Raw genomic sequence first — 16,560 nt, 5'->3', positions numbered from 1 at the left:
TTGCAACTGTTCTTTCGTGTTTCCACTTATCCACCACTTTTGTCATTTTAATGTATTTGAAGTTATTAAAGAAAATATTCTTTTTTCTATATCATTCAGCAATTTTTTGTCTGCTTTATTTACTGTGTAATTAGCATCTGTTGACTGTATGATGTTTTTTCCTTTTCCTTTTCCTCACATTCACCTTTTATTATAATGATTATTTAAATTTTTCTCATACTTCTCAGCTCTAAAAGCAATTCAACTGGATTTGTTGGTGTTTGCTGGCTTAAGAGGTTCTGCCCTTCACAGTTTATGTCCTTCACTTGGCCTTGTTTGACAGAAGTCTTGGAGCCTAAGGCTCTTGAAGGCAATGCTAGCTGCTGGAGTGTCTGCAGCAGTGGAGGACGCTGTCCTGTGGATGAGGACCCAGATGGCACTCGGTCTGTCCAACCTGGACCTCAGTGGCCTTTCCAGGGCTGCGCCAGCTGCCGTGCCCACCAACAGAAACAGGCACAGACGGACTAAAGGGCTCCACCCTGATGACCAGCCTGAGGGAAACCAGGCATCGCCATGGACCCCACTGGCCTGTTTATGTCCAACACCAACGGCCATATTGGACAAATAGCGTCTGCTTAAAAATGCAGGAATGACGACGGGGTGGGTACAGAGCGGGTTCCATGAGGAGCCTTTATGAATGTGCAATATGAACTCTAAATTTATATCTAAATGTTGTCTGCTGTCTATAAAATGACATTAAAATAACCCTGAGTATAACAGCCATGAAAACTCATGAGCACTGAAAACGCTGACAAATCTAGAAACCAATCCCCTGTAGTGCGGTCCAGCGGCAACGTTTATAGATGAAAATGTTCTGGTGGATAATAATCTCCCTCATTGAGTTCAACAGCTGCGCATATAAAAGTCCAAATATTGTACTGTTTTTAAGGTATTTTGACTCTGATCTTTTGAGACCTCACATCTACTACAAATCAAGACCATTCTAAAAACTTAGTTCATTTGCGTTCAACTGCATAGGTGTCAGGCTCCAGTCCTCGTGGGCCAAAACAATGCAAACACCTGATTAAGCTGATCGACTAAGTAGTAAGGACTTCATGAACTGAATTCAGAGTGTTAGATGATGGTAAATGCTAGTCTCCGTAGCACTTTGGCCAGGAATGTACCCAGTTTGACATGCCTGCTCTGCTGGCGATATAATGTGCTTGGACCCCCAAAGTTTGCCATTTGCAATATTATTTGTAGATAGTATTGTTGCTCTAACAACTACAAACTATGTAGATTGATTGTCTTGGTTTCTATCAAAGACAATTTATGCATTTGAACCTTTTTTCGCCCATGAATAAAAAATTTAACACACTAAGCTACAAACAAAAGTTTTTTTTTCTAGTGATGTTAGATGCATATGAGTGGTTTCAACTTGTAGCTACAACTTATACAGCACTTTGTGTTGGTTTTTGCTCTGGTCCAACACTACAAATATGTGTATAAACTTTTAAATTGTGTGAAATATTTCACGTTGAAATTTCTAAAAGTGATTTAAGTAGTGTAAGTAAAAATTTAAGGGTAATATAGCAATAAGGCGAAAATCACTAACATGGTAGGGTTTGGACACACGACCAGGACATGTTTGCCAACCACTTATAATGGACAGATTGCATTCAGAATTATTTTTTATTTAAGATTTATAAAAATAAACAATGGTTAATCAAACAATAGTTAAAAATAATCAACAAAAAACAATGACAGAATGGACTGACATCCATACAACAACTTGTTACCATGCAGTTTGTGCAGATACTATACACAATATGAAATATAGAAGCACTGATGATGTTCAAAGCATACTGTGGTCCAGTTCATCAAGGTAATGATACAGTATTGTCATACTGCCCACCCCTAATTTGTTTGGGCTTAAGACTACAGCCACTATATGGTTAAATCCATATGAGACCGGATCACTTTTATACTAATATACCTCCCACCTCCATAAGCATTTCATCTGCTTGTAGTGTAATGTGATGTAATGTCTATAATTGTGTAACAGGGCTAATAATTATAGAACCGAGTATAATGATTGCTGTAAGAATGCCATTAGTCACAGTCGTCCAGTTCTCCTTGTGCCCGTCACTGCCTTCGTAGTGTGTCAGTGTCACTCCACATCACTATTATAGTGCTGACAACTCTTTCACACTCAACGGTGGCAACAGGAGCTAAAGCTTCAGAGTCGCGTATAATTAGATACAAACATGTGTTAGCCATGCTTAATCCTATACAATTAAATCAGCTCAGCTCCGAGACGCGGCGACACAAATCACTCACAGACAGAATCTGACACACTGACTAGACATCGGAAACACCAAGTCATTTGTGCAAAAAGACGGCAACTCCTTTGTGCCATCAAACCTCATTGCTCCTCCATCCCTCTCTCGCAAATTCATTTCTCGTTAATTATAAATCTCTGCTGATTATTCACAGCCAGTCTGGCTCGGCAGGGTAGAGGAGAGAGAGAGAGAGAGGGTGAGAAAGAGAATGAATGCTAGAAAGAAAGAAAGGAGAAAGAGAATGAATGCTAGAAAGAAAGAAAGGAGAGAGAGAGAGAGAGAGAGAGAGAGAGAGAGAGAGAGAGAGAGAGAGAGAGAGAGAGAGAGAGAGAGAGAGAGAGAGAGAATGAGCAGTCTTGACCCATTTCTCCAGAGCCTAGTAGTAATGCAATGTGACACACTCCGAGTTCAGACCACAACACTACCAGCGTTTCACTCAACGCACCGCAGCACAAACCAGTTCATCAAGAAGAACCGACTGCAACTAAACCAACAATAACTGAAGCTATGCATGTTTCAGTCTCACCAGCCAGACTGGGGCTGAAAGATAGACAGCTTTTGAGTTTTACTTGCCACTGTCGCCACTGGAAACAATCATGGGTTTTTTTTTTCGTGAAGCTGCTGTGTGACAACACCTGTTGTAAAAGGTGCTGTATAAATAAACTCACTGGACTTGACATGAATCATCACACAACTGCCTCAAACTGTATTGAGCTGCTAGAGAAAAATGGACAAAAGTATGGTTGGATTCCAGAATGGCTGCTATCCCAGTCTTTAGCTATGCAATATAATGTGACTAAGCATGCCGTTTGCATGACGCTAATAAATGCACATAAGTTTTGACTACAGAAACTAAAGAAACAAGCAAGTCTTGGCTGACTGACCACATCTGGAGAAATAAGAAAGTTGAGCAAGTCTGATTTTTGACTGAACTATTCCTTCAGTGGCAATTCACAGCATGGAAGTCCCCTCAGCCTCTCCAACAAATGGAGTGAGAATAAAAGTCAGCAGGCCTGTTTGGTTGCACTCAAAGGCAACTTTAGACCCCAAACAGGGAAACCCAAAGCATTTTATTGCCAGGAAACAATCAATGGAAGGTGCCAACACAAACGTGCCACATTCACACTCCCTCATTCACACCTCTCCTCTCGTTCTCTTGCAGACATGCATAAACTGCACACAGGTAAGCAGAACAGCGTGGCTGAGGAAACGGGATTAAACGGCCTGAGCTGCAGGGTCTGGCAGCAGCCGCGATGCTCACAGAGCACTAAGTGGGTTAAAGTACACACACTCGCATGCACACACACACACACACACACACACACACACACACACACACACAAACACACAAACACACACACAAACACACACACACGAGCGGCCTGTCAGACCCGACTCGCTCATCAAAGAGCTCTTCTGTGAGCCGGCTGGAGTCTCGTACACCGCAGAGTATATGGGGCAGGCATACAAACTTCCTTGATCCCAGGTGTTGTGGTTTTTACTGGACAGCTGAGGCTACTTCTCTTCCTCCCTCGCTCGCTCTTTCTCCCTGTCCTTTACTCTCCCTCCCTCACTTTTTAGCTCCAGAACGAGGCTCGCCTTCAAAGAACCTGCAGCGGTTGAAAATGACTTATTTCCGAGTTCCAACTTCCCACTTCCGAGGCACGTCAATAGACTACAGGATTTTGCCCTGTAGTCAAGAGATCACAAGCTCAAATCCTGACAATACCACAAGCAAAAAATCTGGCAATCACTGTGTTGTTGACACCAATCAAGCTGTGACTCGGCAATATTAGCCTATGTATCAATTTGGCTCTACTTTGTATGCATTTCTGTTATGGTAAGAAGGAAAAATTATTCAATTAGATTTTCCTAAATGAGTAGGTCTTTGGTGTCTTGCTGAGAATGTGGCCCTCCTGTGATTTTCTCCTGAACATTTGGACAGATCTTCCCTAGATTTCCATACGTTCTTTTTTTATTTTTTATTTTTTTATGTGACAGTAGATGTTAACATGCAGCCTGATAATCCATTAATAATCCGACTATTAGCTCAATCGGAATAGAACACGTCCATGTAAACACCTCAATCAGAATAGACAATTTGGAATACAATTCCTATCCGATTGAGCGAGGTGGGTAATCCTTTAAATAATCTGTTAAACAGAAGAATAATAACCACGTAAATGCCTGTATCTCATTATATTCCCAAACAGAAAGTTTAAATGCACTCTGATCATGTGCGTCACGTCATAATGAAAGTTTATACCGTTCAACATGGCGGAGCAGAAACTGGTCTGCAGAGGAGACGAAGTTTATGCTCTGATCTTTAAAAGACGGCGCTGGGACAGACATCCAGCTTATGTGTCTCAACACCTTTAATACATGTGAAGGACGTTTACCTGAGTCTGACATCATTTTAAAGCAATTAAAAACACAAGCACTGCTCACTGCTGCTCATCTCACTCTGACTGGACTATCATGATAACGTCTACACCAGGTGGTTCTCTATGCATGCGTGCAGTTTTGCATCGAACCACTTGTAGTTTGCATGCAAATCAGATTGTTGAGTAGAGTGAGCATTAACAGCACATTCTTAAACTATACTTTGCACGTAACCCAGCCATTGATTCTCTGCAAGTACTACTAAAAATCAAGTAGTGTGGCACCAATATCTGTACACCAGTCTGGTTGATATATCTCGCCCAGGACTACTTGTACTGACAGCGGTACCTTAAATTTAAAGAAAATAAGTAAAGAATTCCTTTTTTACCTGAGCTCACGAATTGTCTGCAAATATAACACTTGTTTAGCCTTTAAATTCCTTCAACAAACAAGATAAAATAATTCATTAATCAAAGATCACACTTGCACATCTTCGAGTGGAAACATGAGACAGAAAATGGTAGGAAAAATGACACTTTATCTAAGTATCACAGGCGCTTTAAACAATCATGCAAAGTCAGAACAATGTAGAGCAGATACAGTACGAAAGCCAGTGAGTTCACTGTTCCTGATATCTCCTCTTGCCGTATTGTGATTTCTTACAGTTTTCATTGTGTTATCAGTTTGATAGGAATCACTACCAGACCTATGTGTGTTACCACTTTAAGGCACTGTTATCATTCTGTCTGGAAAAGTACAGGCAGACTTTGGACTTCTTAGCTGCAACATGTTTCCATGGCAAGAACTATTTCAGGACCGTAAAACAACACTTTGCATTTGCATGTCCCAATACACTATTCTGCATACCTATGAAGTGAAACTTAAAACATCTGGCTTCACAAGACTGCTTTTCCCACTATTTAGATGCCCATGTCAAATTATGACCAACCCAAAAAAAGTCCACCACAACATTAAACGTTAATGTACCAGCCTTAAGTGGAGAAAAACGGTGCTGTTTGAGAAATAAATACTTGAAGCTAATACTGTGGCTAATACTTCCAAACAGTTTGACTCCGCAGCCCAATAACGTTCACAAACACTCCCAGGCAGACTTGCTCGTAACCCCCGTTTCTCACACCGCAGCCACGACACAGCGGTAACATGAGGACACACTGCTACATTGTTAGCTGCCAAGGCCACACACTAGAAACACTGAGTAAAGCTAAGTAGGCCAGGCCAAGGGAAGACAGGAATGCTGTGTGACGGTGGTGGCGTTTCTGAACTATGACTGTGCTACAGCTTTCTTTAGCATCTACACTCTACTGAAAAGCTTTATTATAGGCTTCACTTCTCCTGTTCAGAAGTGAATCATCGTTAAAATGTTCACTGTCTTCAATAATATAAAACCAGCGGCACTTCAGACTAAAGGTGCCATTAAAGATTTCTTTGGAACAATTCCATCAAAGAACCATTTCAAATAAAAGAACCAGACAAAACCGCAACAAATAGAACTTATGGTTCTAGATTTTATATTACAAATAAATATAAATATCTCCATCCATCCATCCATCCATTATCCAAGCCGCTTCTCTGTCAGGGTCGGGGGTGGGGGGGACTGGAGCCTATCCCAGCAGTCTTCGGGCGGAAGGCAGGATACACCCTGGACAGGTCGCCAGTCCATCGCAGTGTGTGTGTGTTTATATATATATATATATATATATATATATATATATATATATATATATATGTATGTGTGTGTGTGTGTGTGTGTGTGTGTGTGTGTGTGTATATATATATATATATATATACACACACATATACATATATATACACACACACACACGCAGACACACACACACACACCGGCACACCTGTTCAGTTGCTTGTTAACACAAATAGCTAATCAGCCAATCACATGGCTGCAACTCAATGCATTTAGGCATGTAGAGGTGGTCAATACAACTTCCTGAAGTGCAGACCGAGCATCAGAATGGGGAAGAAAGGTGATTTAAGAGACTTTGAACGTGGCGTGGTTGTTGGTGCCAGACGGGTCTGAGTATTTCAGAAACTGCTGATCTGCCGAGATTTTCACGCACAATCATCTCTAGGGTTTACAGAGAATGGTCTGAAAAAGAGAAAATATCCAGTGAGCAGCAGTTGTGTGGACGAAAATGCCTTGTTGATGTGAGAGGTATACACACACACACACACACACACACACACACACACACATATATATATTTATATATATATACATACATACATACATACATACATATAGAGAGAGAGAGAGAGAGAGAGAGAGAAAATTGTTTCACTCCACAAGGATGGCCTAGGCTGTAAGAAGACTGCTAACACCCTGAAACTGAGCTATAGCACGGTGGCCAAGGTCATACAGTGGTTTTCCAGGACAGGTTCCACTCTGAACAGGCCTCGCCAGGGTCGACCAAAGAAGTTGAGTCCACATGTTCAGTGTCATATCCAGAGGTTGGCTTCAAAAAATAGATGCATGAGTGCTGCCAGCATTGCTGCAGAGGTTGAAGAAGTGGGACGTCGGCCTGTCAGTGCTCAGACCATACACTGCACAATGCATCAACTCGATCTGCGTGGCTGTCGTCTCAAAAATAGCCTCTTCTGCAGCTGATGCACAAGAAAGCCTGCAAACAGTTTGCTGAAGACAAGCAGTCCAATGGATTACTGAAACCATATCCTGTGGTCTGACAAGACCAAGATAAACTTGTTTGGCTCAGATGGTGTCCAGCATGTGCGGCACCCTGGTGAGGAGTACCAAGACAACTGTCTCTTGCTTACAGTCAAGCATGGTGGTTGTAGAATCATGGTCTGCAGCTGCATAAATGCTGCCGGCACCGAGGAGCTGCGGTTCATTGAGGTAAACATGAATTCCAACATGTACTGTGACATTCTGAAGCAGAGGATGATCCCCTCCATTCGAAAACTGTGCCGCATGGCAGTTTTCCAACACCATAACGACCCCAAACACACCTCCAGGATGATAACTGCCTTGCTAAAGAAGCTGAAGGTAAAGGTGATGGACTGGTCAAGTAGGTCTCCAGACCTAAACCCAATTGAGCACCTGTGGGGCATCCTCAAGTGGAAGGAGGAGGAGCGTAAGGTGTCTAACATCTACCAGCTCCTTGATGTCATCATGGAGGAGTGGAAGAGCATTCCAGTAGCAACCTGTGCAGCACTGGTGAATTCCATGCCCAAGAAGGTTAAAGCAGTGCTAGATAATGATGGTCACACAAAACATTGACACTTTGAGCACAATTTGAACATGTTCATTGTGAGGTGGACTCACTTGTGTTGCCAGCTATTTAAACATTAATGGCTGTGTGTTGAGTTCTTTTCAGAGGACAATAAATCTATACTGCTATACAAGCTGTACGCTGACCAAGTTATATCCAAGTTTCATTTCTATGGTGTTGTCCCATGAAAAGATATAATAAAATATTTGCAGAAATGTTTGTGAGATACTGATGGCCCACAGAAATGTGCTTGAAACCAAAATTATCTGCCAATACAGAGAGATAATTTGTCATAAAATTATCTACAGCAAGTAAAAATATCTAGAAATATGTCAGATAATCTTTTAACAAGTACACAACCATCTATGAATAAGAAATATTAGCTAGATCAACTGGGTTTAAGATCGTTTCACTTGACAAGGTACTATTTTTTTGCAATGAAGAAAATCAGGGCTGAAAAATGAACACTTTAATCTCAATGGACGGGGCTAACCTGCTGTAGCCTGAATCGATGGATATATGAAATTCTGTTGGTTTTCGTCATATCATAAAACCAACCACAGGCTGTTTATGCTGTTTAGCACCTTCTGAAACTTTAACAATATTTACTCACCACAGCAAACTCTTTTATTTAAAGGCATAGGTCTGTGATATGGGCCCATTTGGTATATTGCAAAGTAAACCACATTCGCAATTTACAGCCATCCCAATCTTGTATTTTGTCCATACTGTGCAGCCCAGCTGGCTGTAGCCAGATCCAGGCAAGGGACGGCCACTCCCTTCCTCTGGCCCGGTGGGGAGGTGCCAGGTGGTTGGTCGCTGAGGTGAATAGCTTGGGTCTGTTCATCCAGGCCAACAAAGGCAGCCCTGTATTTACTGACAGACATAAAGGAGAAAGGTGTGGCCGCTTTTCAACACTGCATTTCAGTCTGTGTGTGTGTGTGCGTGAGAGAGAAACCGAGGGGAGACACGCTGAAATGGACTGAAATGGGCGGTTGTGTGTTTGTGTATGTTTAGGGGGCGGGAGTGTTTAGAAAACGGAAAAAACAGAAAAAAACACAATGTCGGAAGACTCCTGTCCCTGTGTGCATCTGAACTCCCACTTGACGACTCTTCGCATTGAAAGGGTCTGCTCTGGATGAAGAGTGGGTGATACGGCAGTATGGTATCTTTATCGTGATGAAGTACATCAAAGTTAACTCTTCTGAAAAGACTGCAGGTGAAGTCAGACGAAGAGATAGAAGAGGCTACTAAGTGGCCCCGACATCAATGTTTGAACCTCCCGTCCATTTAAGAGGTTAAGTCCTGAGCAAAATCGGCCCAGTTTAATTGAACGCGCTTATGTGCTGTATATTAACCAATAAATAAACAACACTGTGTGCGTTTACATGCACTCAATAATCCAAACTGATTTCTGCAGTTATTTGATATATTAATATAATATGATTATATTATATTATATTCTTCAAATGGTCATGTAAACAGCACGCTCCCATTTCTCAGATCGGAGTATGGTCTAGAAATCTGATTAAGAAATCTAATAAAGAGAGCTGGAGTCGAGAGCTCAGTAATCAGATTTCTCAGGGCATGTAAACTCTTACTCTGATTTCTTTCAGAAATAAGCAGCAGCACTGCCGTGAAATGTAGCAAAACATTTGAAGTGACGCTGAAACCACAAACACAAGCTTGATGAAATGAAGGATTTAAATATTCTTCGTCTTCTAGATGATGTTTGTTCATATATTCAGATAAAGTGATGGGATGCTTTAAAAAAAGCTGCGGCATTAAGTTTGAGATTTAAATTACGTTCAAATCACGTCAGCTTCTGTGAGTTTTTTGGCTTGTTGTATAGCAGAAATCTGATTACTGCCTGACTCACGTACACTTGGAGTTTTCCACTATCCGCTTACTAAGGTTGATCAGAGCCTATGATGGAGCCTGTGAAATGTAAACACTGTTTAAGACTTAAAATGAATCAATCATTCACTCCACTATTCACAATCCATATATGGATTCACTTTGTGATGTCACAAAAACCAATGCATTTAAATAGGTCTGCCTATTCAGCCCACAGCAGTTAAGCCCCACCCATTTATGTTAAAGTTGTAAGGAATGCTTCAGTCCAGACTGCGTTTTGAACAAGGCACAGTGTAGAGCAACCTATCAGGGCAGAGCTTATTTACATACATCAGTCTTAAAGGTACAGTCACCATGTCTGCTATTACACACAGACACAGCACAAAAGTGTGGAATATTTATACGAGTTACCACATGGGCTAAAACTGTGATGTCTACAGTTCAGTTTGAGCTGCTTTTTGGAGACTCTGATCCTTTTTTAGTGAAACGTTTGTGAAAAGGTTTGCTGCAGCACAGCTGCTCCGCCATCTTGGTTGTCGTTATGCCAACAGCAGAGGCGACTGTGTTTGGTCAGAGAGTTCATGTCGCCGGCAAAGGTCACAAAAATTCAACAGAAGGGGAATAAAATGTCATATTTTCACCGTCTGGAGTGCAACATACAGTCAGTCACGCACAGGGTCGAAATGATTTAACAACGTCTGAGTGAATTGCACAAATAAACCATGCTCGCTGTGTAAATCCTTCAGGCATAAAGAGAGGTTGGATTGGAAAATGCTCACATTAAAATCATGAAAAATTGGTACTTAAGCATAACAAAAAGTAGACATTGTTAGGAATAAAAGGTCCACAGGAAGAAAAAAGCAGGATATGGTCCCTTTAAATGTGGCACTACTGTTTTGTTCTTGCTCTGTCTGTTCCAGCGTACCACACAGCAGAAAAATGAAATATGACGGACTGTGAAACCTCCTCAGTATTGAGATACTGTACTTTTGCCATGTTGCACATCCCTACTGTGGACAGACAATTTAAAGACAGCAGTCTTCACTCAGGACATTGATTTTAAAGTCAGTAGGACAGTATTTTTAAGTCTCAGAGTGGACGCATCCCCCAAAACTGTGCTTCTCCATCACCCCCCTCCACTTCCGCCATATGTTTCCAATTCACTTCAGCATGTAAAGGCCATGTAGCTTCCTCTTAAACATGCTCACCCATCATAGGTCTGCAGCAGTGATAAAAATCTGTGCTGAGTGGAGAGGCATGCCCGGCATGTTCGGGGGCGTCTCTCTCAGGTGGAGTTTGGCTGGACGTCTCACTGGGAAGGCGTGACGAGTTTTCCTCAGCAAAAACGTTCGAGCAACTACTATGACTCTTCTTTGTCTTCCAACATATCACTGCTGTTGGAACAAAACCTCGTATCTCTAAAATGTTAACTTTACAGGAGAAGGGAAAAAGCTACTTTAGTTTTAATGGAATGGAACCAGAACTTTTTCCAAGTCATTTTTTGGTCATTTCTTTTAGTCCATTCATCACGACATTGACACACAACGTAAAAGAACAACAGGCATTTTCAAATTATGCCAAACACTGAAAAACTACAAAAAGAGAGCAAGTCAAAATGTAAGTCAACAGGAACTCTATATATTATTAAAAACAAACATGTGCAATACATATATTTCAAGTTATTCTCATTTTGCCATTTATGCATTTTTAAGGATAAAAGAGGGATGTTTTATATCCAGATTTTAGACAGACAGACAGAAGGAATGCATGACTTGAATCAGCCTAGATCGACACACACAGACCTCCAAATATGCTCCAAACACATAACTGGGAATCTGCTGATGTATTTATTTTGATGTTGGCTGATCTGTTTGGAAACTGTATGATGGAAATGATGTGAAGCAGGTAGGTGCTCTCGCGCTGTAGCACCTGTACCAAATCATGACCAAAATAGCCCAGTGCCTATAACTTTCAATGTAGTTTTCAATTAAACTTCATTTGATTTTATTTAAATACTTAACAGATTTTATTGAAGTTATTTAAACAAATCTTCAACTCTGACTGTAAAATGCCATTTTGGCCTGTTGGCCTGGTATCTATATCGCATGATTATGCGTTTATGTAGCCCACACAATGTGAGCTTCAGGTTAAAAGCTAAAAAAATCCACAGGCTAATGAGGCTGTAAAGAAACACATATTACAAAATAATGCCTAGAAAATTCCTGATCCAGTGCACATCTTATAGATCACTACACTTATTTTCAGTTAGTAAATCAACAAAATATGGAATGATAACCGATAAATTACCAGATGCCCGACAACAGATGCATATATGCAACTGAGTATTTACACACAATCTAAATTGAGGCCCTCATTAACGCCATTAAAAAAAGTTTAAATGAATATTATTTCAAATTAAGAAATTAATTTTAATAAATGTTTCTGTCACAAACCACAAACACAAGTCTTGCTCCTCCTTTTCAAACATCAAACATCTACTACTTTAATCAAGATCAACAAACTGCGCCACAGCACGCCCTGAACACTGCCTCCAAAACTCTCGGACTCAGCGTGAAAAACAGAAAACACAGCTTTTAAAACGTCTAAACCGGAGAGCTTTTTCCCCAAAGCCCGGTTTTCAGTGACCTCTGTATCCATGAGGATGAGCCGGTCTGTGCACTAAATTGAATGAGTGCAATTTAGCCGTGTAGCTCAGACGAAAATGCAGCTCGTTCATTCAGCCAGAGGGTTTACTTTGCTGAAATGCAGACAAACAGTAATTTTAGTTTTTGGACTTTTGAGCCTAAGACCCTGTACTGTAGTCTCCACAGTCTGTGATGCTCCTCTTTCATTCAGGTGATGTAAATGATGAGTGCAAACGTCATCATGGCAATGAAGTCGATTAGTTGCTGCTGCCCTGATGCAAAGCAAACGTTTTGTTTAGAAGAAATTTCATGATTAGAAAGAAATGATGCAAAAGGACTTTTTGGAGGTTTTCTTCTGACAACATTGATATAAACAACAAATAAACAAACAAACACAAAATGCCGGCTGCTCTTTACATCATGTGTAAATTTCATGATGAACAGACAAAAAAACAACAACAACACAGAATTACTTGGAAAATGTTTGGTTCCACTGACGTACATTAAAAGTAAAGTATGTTTTCTCCTTTTCCTGTGAAGTTATTATTAAATATGTATATATACATACACACACACACACACACACACACACACACATAGAATAAGTATATGTAAGTCAATGGAACCAGACTTTTTTCCAAAATGATTTTGAGCCATTTCTTTTGGTGCAATGACCATGTTATTTACACACAATGTAAAAAGCAACAGACATTCTCAAATTATGCCAACAATTTAAAAACTACAAAAATGGGGATAACATGGGTTTTGATCTGACAGCAGCAATATATTCATGTCAACTTTGATAGGACTATTTGGACGATTCCAGCTCTTAGAAGTTTCACACAGAATGTTAGACTCAGAGAGTGAGTCCTTAAAGGTAAATTCACTGCTTCCATGTGAGCATCTGTATTGGAAACACGCTCTGCGTGTACCATCTGCTCTCATGCCAGTCATGTGCAGTATGGGTTTATCACAGGGCACTAAGGAGCAGCCAGCACAGCGAAACTGAAAACAGAGACAGCAGCAGCAACAGCCTCTCTCAGACAGATGACAGGGCTGTTTTGACAATAGCTGCTACAGGCAATGTTTCAGAATAGCACCAACTGCAGTTACTAACTTACGGGAGTCGTGTCACAAACACGCTTTTTTAAAACTTGGGCTCGATGAGGATTCGAACACCTGCCTTAAAAACTGGTGTGGTTTCAGACGTTGCTGTAAGTGGTCAATAATTAATGGTGTTTCATGTCTCTCTTCAGCCAAAGAGACCTGTCTGATTCCTTGAACACAAATTTATAAGGTCACCTGCACGTTCACTCCATTTCAGACTCTTTATGATAATAATGAGGCAGTGTCAGCCTCAGATGCTCCGCCCACATGTGATTGGCTATTTGCATGTCCAGGTGATTTTTTTTTTTTTTTAGGTCTGCAGTTTTCTGCTCTGCACATCACAATAGCGAAAACATTTAGGTATCTTACGGTTTCAGACACATGCTTTTCCTGTTGTGGCCACGATATTTGGGACCGAATTTCTGGCTTTGCTGCTCCGGGCGAACATAACTAAAGGAGAAAGATGGCTAAAATTACTCACGGGACTCTGGAAGAGAAGAAACATTACCTCGGCAAAGTCGGTAAAACAGGCTATGATCCTTATACAGTTTCCTGTGAACTCCTGGGCGTGTTTTCCTGACATTTATATTTCAAACACAACCCCTCTCCCTATTTTGATCTCTTAAAGCATTTAAAAGCACAGAAGCCCACCAGCTCCTCGTGACAGGGTGGGTAAAGGATCCCATGGTGTTGCATAAAGAGGAGTAAAAAAAAAAAAAACTCACCATGTCAGGACATCAGCTATTTAACACTGATGTGAACAATGCTAGCCTTTAGATTACTTTTACTGTTAACAGCCGAGAGGTAAACTGTCGTCCCCCTATCGGAGCTGCAGACAGCTGGTATAACTTTACTCTCTGTTTCTGATTTAAATGACGTTTGAATGGAGAAACATAAACGTTAAATATCAGACTGAATGTCGTGGGACAGAAAAGAACGTTGTGTCTACAGACGTGATTCTGTATGTATGCTAGTGCAGTTAGTTCAGAGATCAGCTCCAGAAACCACTGCACTGCGTAAATGTGGTTTCCTGGTTAAAATACCTGATATTATTAGCTAATGAATCCCTTCTTGAGCGGAATGAGGTGTGAACTGCAGAGAGAAACACTAAACAGTGTACAGTGCAGCGGCTCCAAACCTGGAGTAAAAACACTGAATTAAAGGTCTGTTTGTCTCTCATCTCTCGGCTTCTGTCGCATCTTGCAGGTGAATCGTTCACAAAGCACAGCATCATGCTAGCGAGGTCATTTGCTGATTTGGTCACTGTAGATCATCACAGATGATGTTATAGTGATAACACACTCCTCGAGTGTCTATTGCTTTTATAAAGTAAGAAATGAATAAACTGGGCCGTCGGCGTTTAATAGGATTTAATGTCCACAGTTCCTTAACAAGCTTGTTGTTATGTCAGAGCAACAAGCTCCGCCCACTCGCTGCACAGCCGGCAGTTCGTTCTCCAGCTCCACACAGACCGACTGACCATTTGGGAATTCAGTGTCGTCTCATCTTCAGAGTCTGACCAAATCAGCTGTCTGTCAAATGTGATCTTAAAAGTGTCCGTTTTCTGTTTGTGGCAAAGCAAGAAGTAAAAACATTCAAATGACTTGAGTGTCTCCTACAGCTATTAAAGTCGTTGCTTAGCAACGGTATTTTAGCGGAGTGATACAGTGTTTGTGAAAAACCTGTGATGTTATGGTGAAATAACAGCACAATTAGAACGCTTCTCTACCAGTCAGCTTGCGTGGCCAGAACTAACTGTTGTATAAAGTCTGATGTCACGTGAAACGTGAGAATAGATACAGGTTTAGGTTGAATAAAGTTTAAGTTCACATCATATTTTTGAATGTCATTCGAGAGTAAGAGAGAGAAGAATATGCATTACCATCATGACAACTACAGGAAGGGTCTAATCTACTAGTCGTTACAGCCCTACTTGCTTGTCAAAAGTCAAACTAAATGAGTATTTGGACACCTGGCTTAAACGCTGGTACGGTTTGAGCTGTTGCTCAGCGAGTGGTCAATAATTGATGGTGTTTTCTCTCTCTCTTTGGCCGTCTCATTCCTTAAACACATCAATTTATAATGTCACTCCTGGGCAGTCCATTAAATCCTTTTTTTAACCACGGGTGCTGAGACAAGAATGCTTCTGAAAGGGAAAGGGAGGGCGGAGAGGGGAGAACGGGGGATAAAGGGGGGGTTTAAGGGTGAAGTAAATGGGGCAGGGTAAACGCCTGCAGACTCCCTATGGGGCTGCAAAACATTCCTGTCAGATTGAGACGTGGGAACCAGCCTGAAAGGCCACACCCCTCCATAAGAAAGAGAGCGAGTGTTTTCCGACCGCGCAGGAATTCAGTTTCCACGCATGGGTCAGACCACATTAAATTCATGTCATGTTTAATACGGTCTCCTCGGGACACCTCATGCGAAGCTGTCGGAGCGGGACGGGTCCAGTCGGCCAATAAGGCGCGCTTGTTACCATGCCCTTGATCCTGACAGGGAAAAGCATCTGCATGCCACAGGCAACGTCTCAATCACGAACGCAAACACACAAACACGCGCCGCAGGGCGGCTACCCCACCTGAGCCCGACAGGACCCGACTTGAACTGACGGGATCAGTGGAGGATGGCGCTAATTCTTACGCTCATCAATCGGATGTATATAACGCTCAGATGTCCTTTCATATATCGTCAGCGTCACAACTAAACCTCATATTTATCTCTGTTTTTTCTTTCTTTTTTGTTTTTTTTTCCTTTTATTTTTTTACACCATCATTTTTATGATGTGTTAATATTTCTTGATGAACGGACCAATAGAAATGGTCCAAAATTATATGTAGGGCCATCATGATCAAGTTTTAGGCAGTGATTAATTTCCATATCCATAACTGTGATTAATAACTGATTTGTTATTTCTTTTTCAGTATATGCATCTATTAAAGTGCAAGTAGTGGTTGGGATAGTGTAGTGGGTAACACCTCTGCC

At 41.2% G+C, this 16,560-nt stretch overlaps 1 protein-coding gene across 2 annotated transcripts in view; it reads right to left on the bottom strand.

Annotated features, from left to right (window-relative positions):
• The window catches only part of sipa1l3 (signal-induced proliferation-associated 1 like 3), a 159,905-nt gene that overhangs the window by 122,204 nt on the left and 21,141 nt on the right, over positions 1-16,560 (bottom strand). The window lies entirely within an intron of this gene.

This window comes from Pygocentrus nattereri, chromosome 7, assembly GCF_015220715.1.
Source record: "Pygocentrus nattereri isolate fPygNat1 chromosome 7, fPygNat1.pri, whole genome shotgun sequence".
NCBI classification, from domain to species: Eukaryota; Metazoa; Chordata; class Actinopteri; order Characiformes; family Serrasalmidae; genus Pygocentrus; species Pygocentrus nattereri.
The sequence above is the reverse complement of the archived record's forward strand: the minus strand, read 5'-3'. Positions and strand labels throughout refer to the sequence as shown.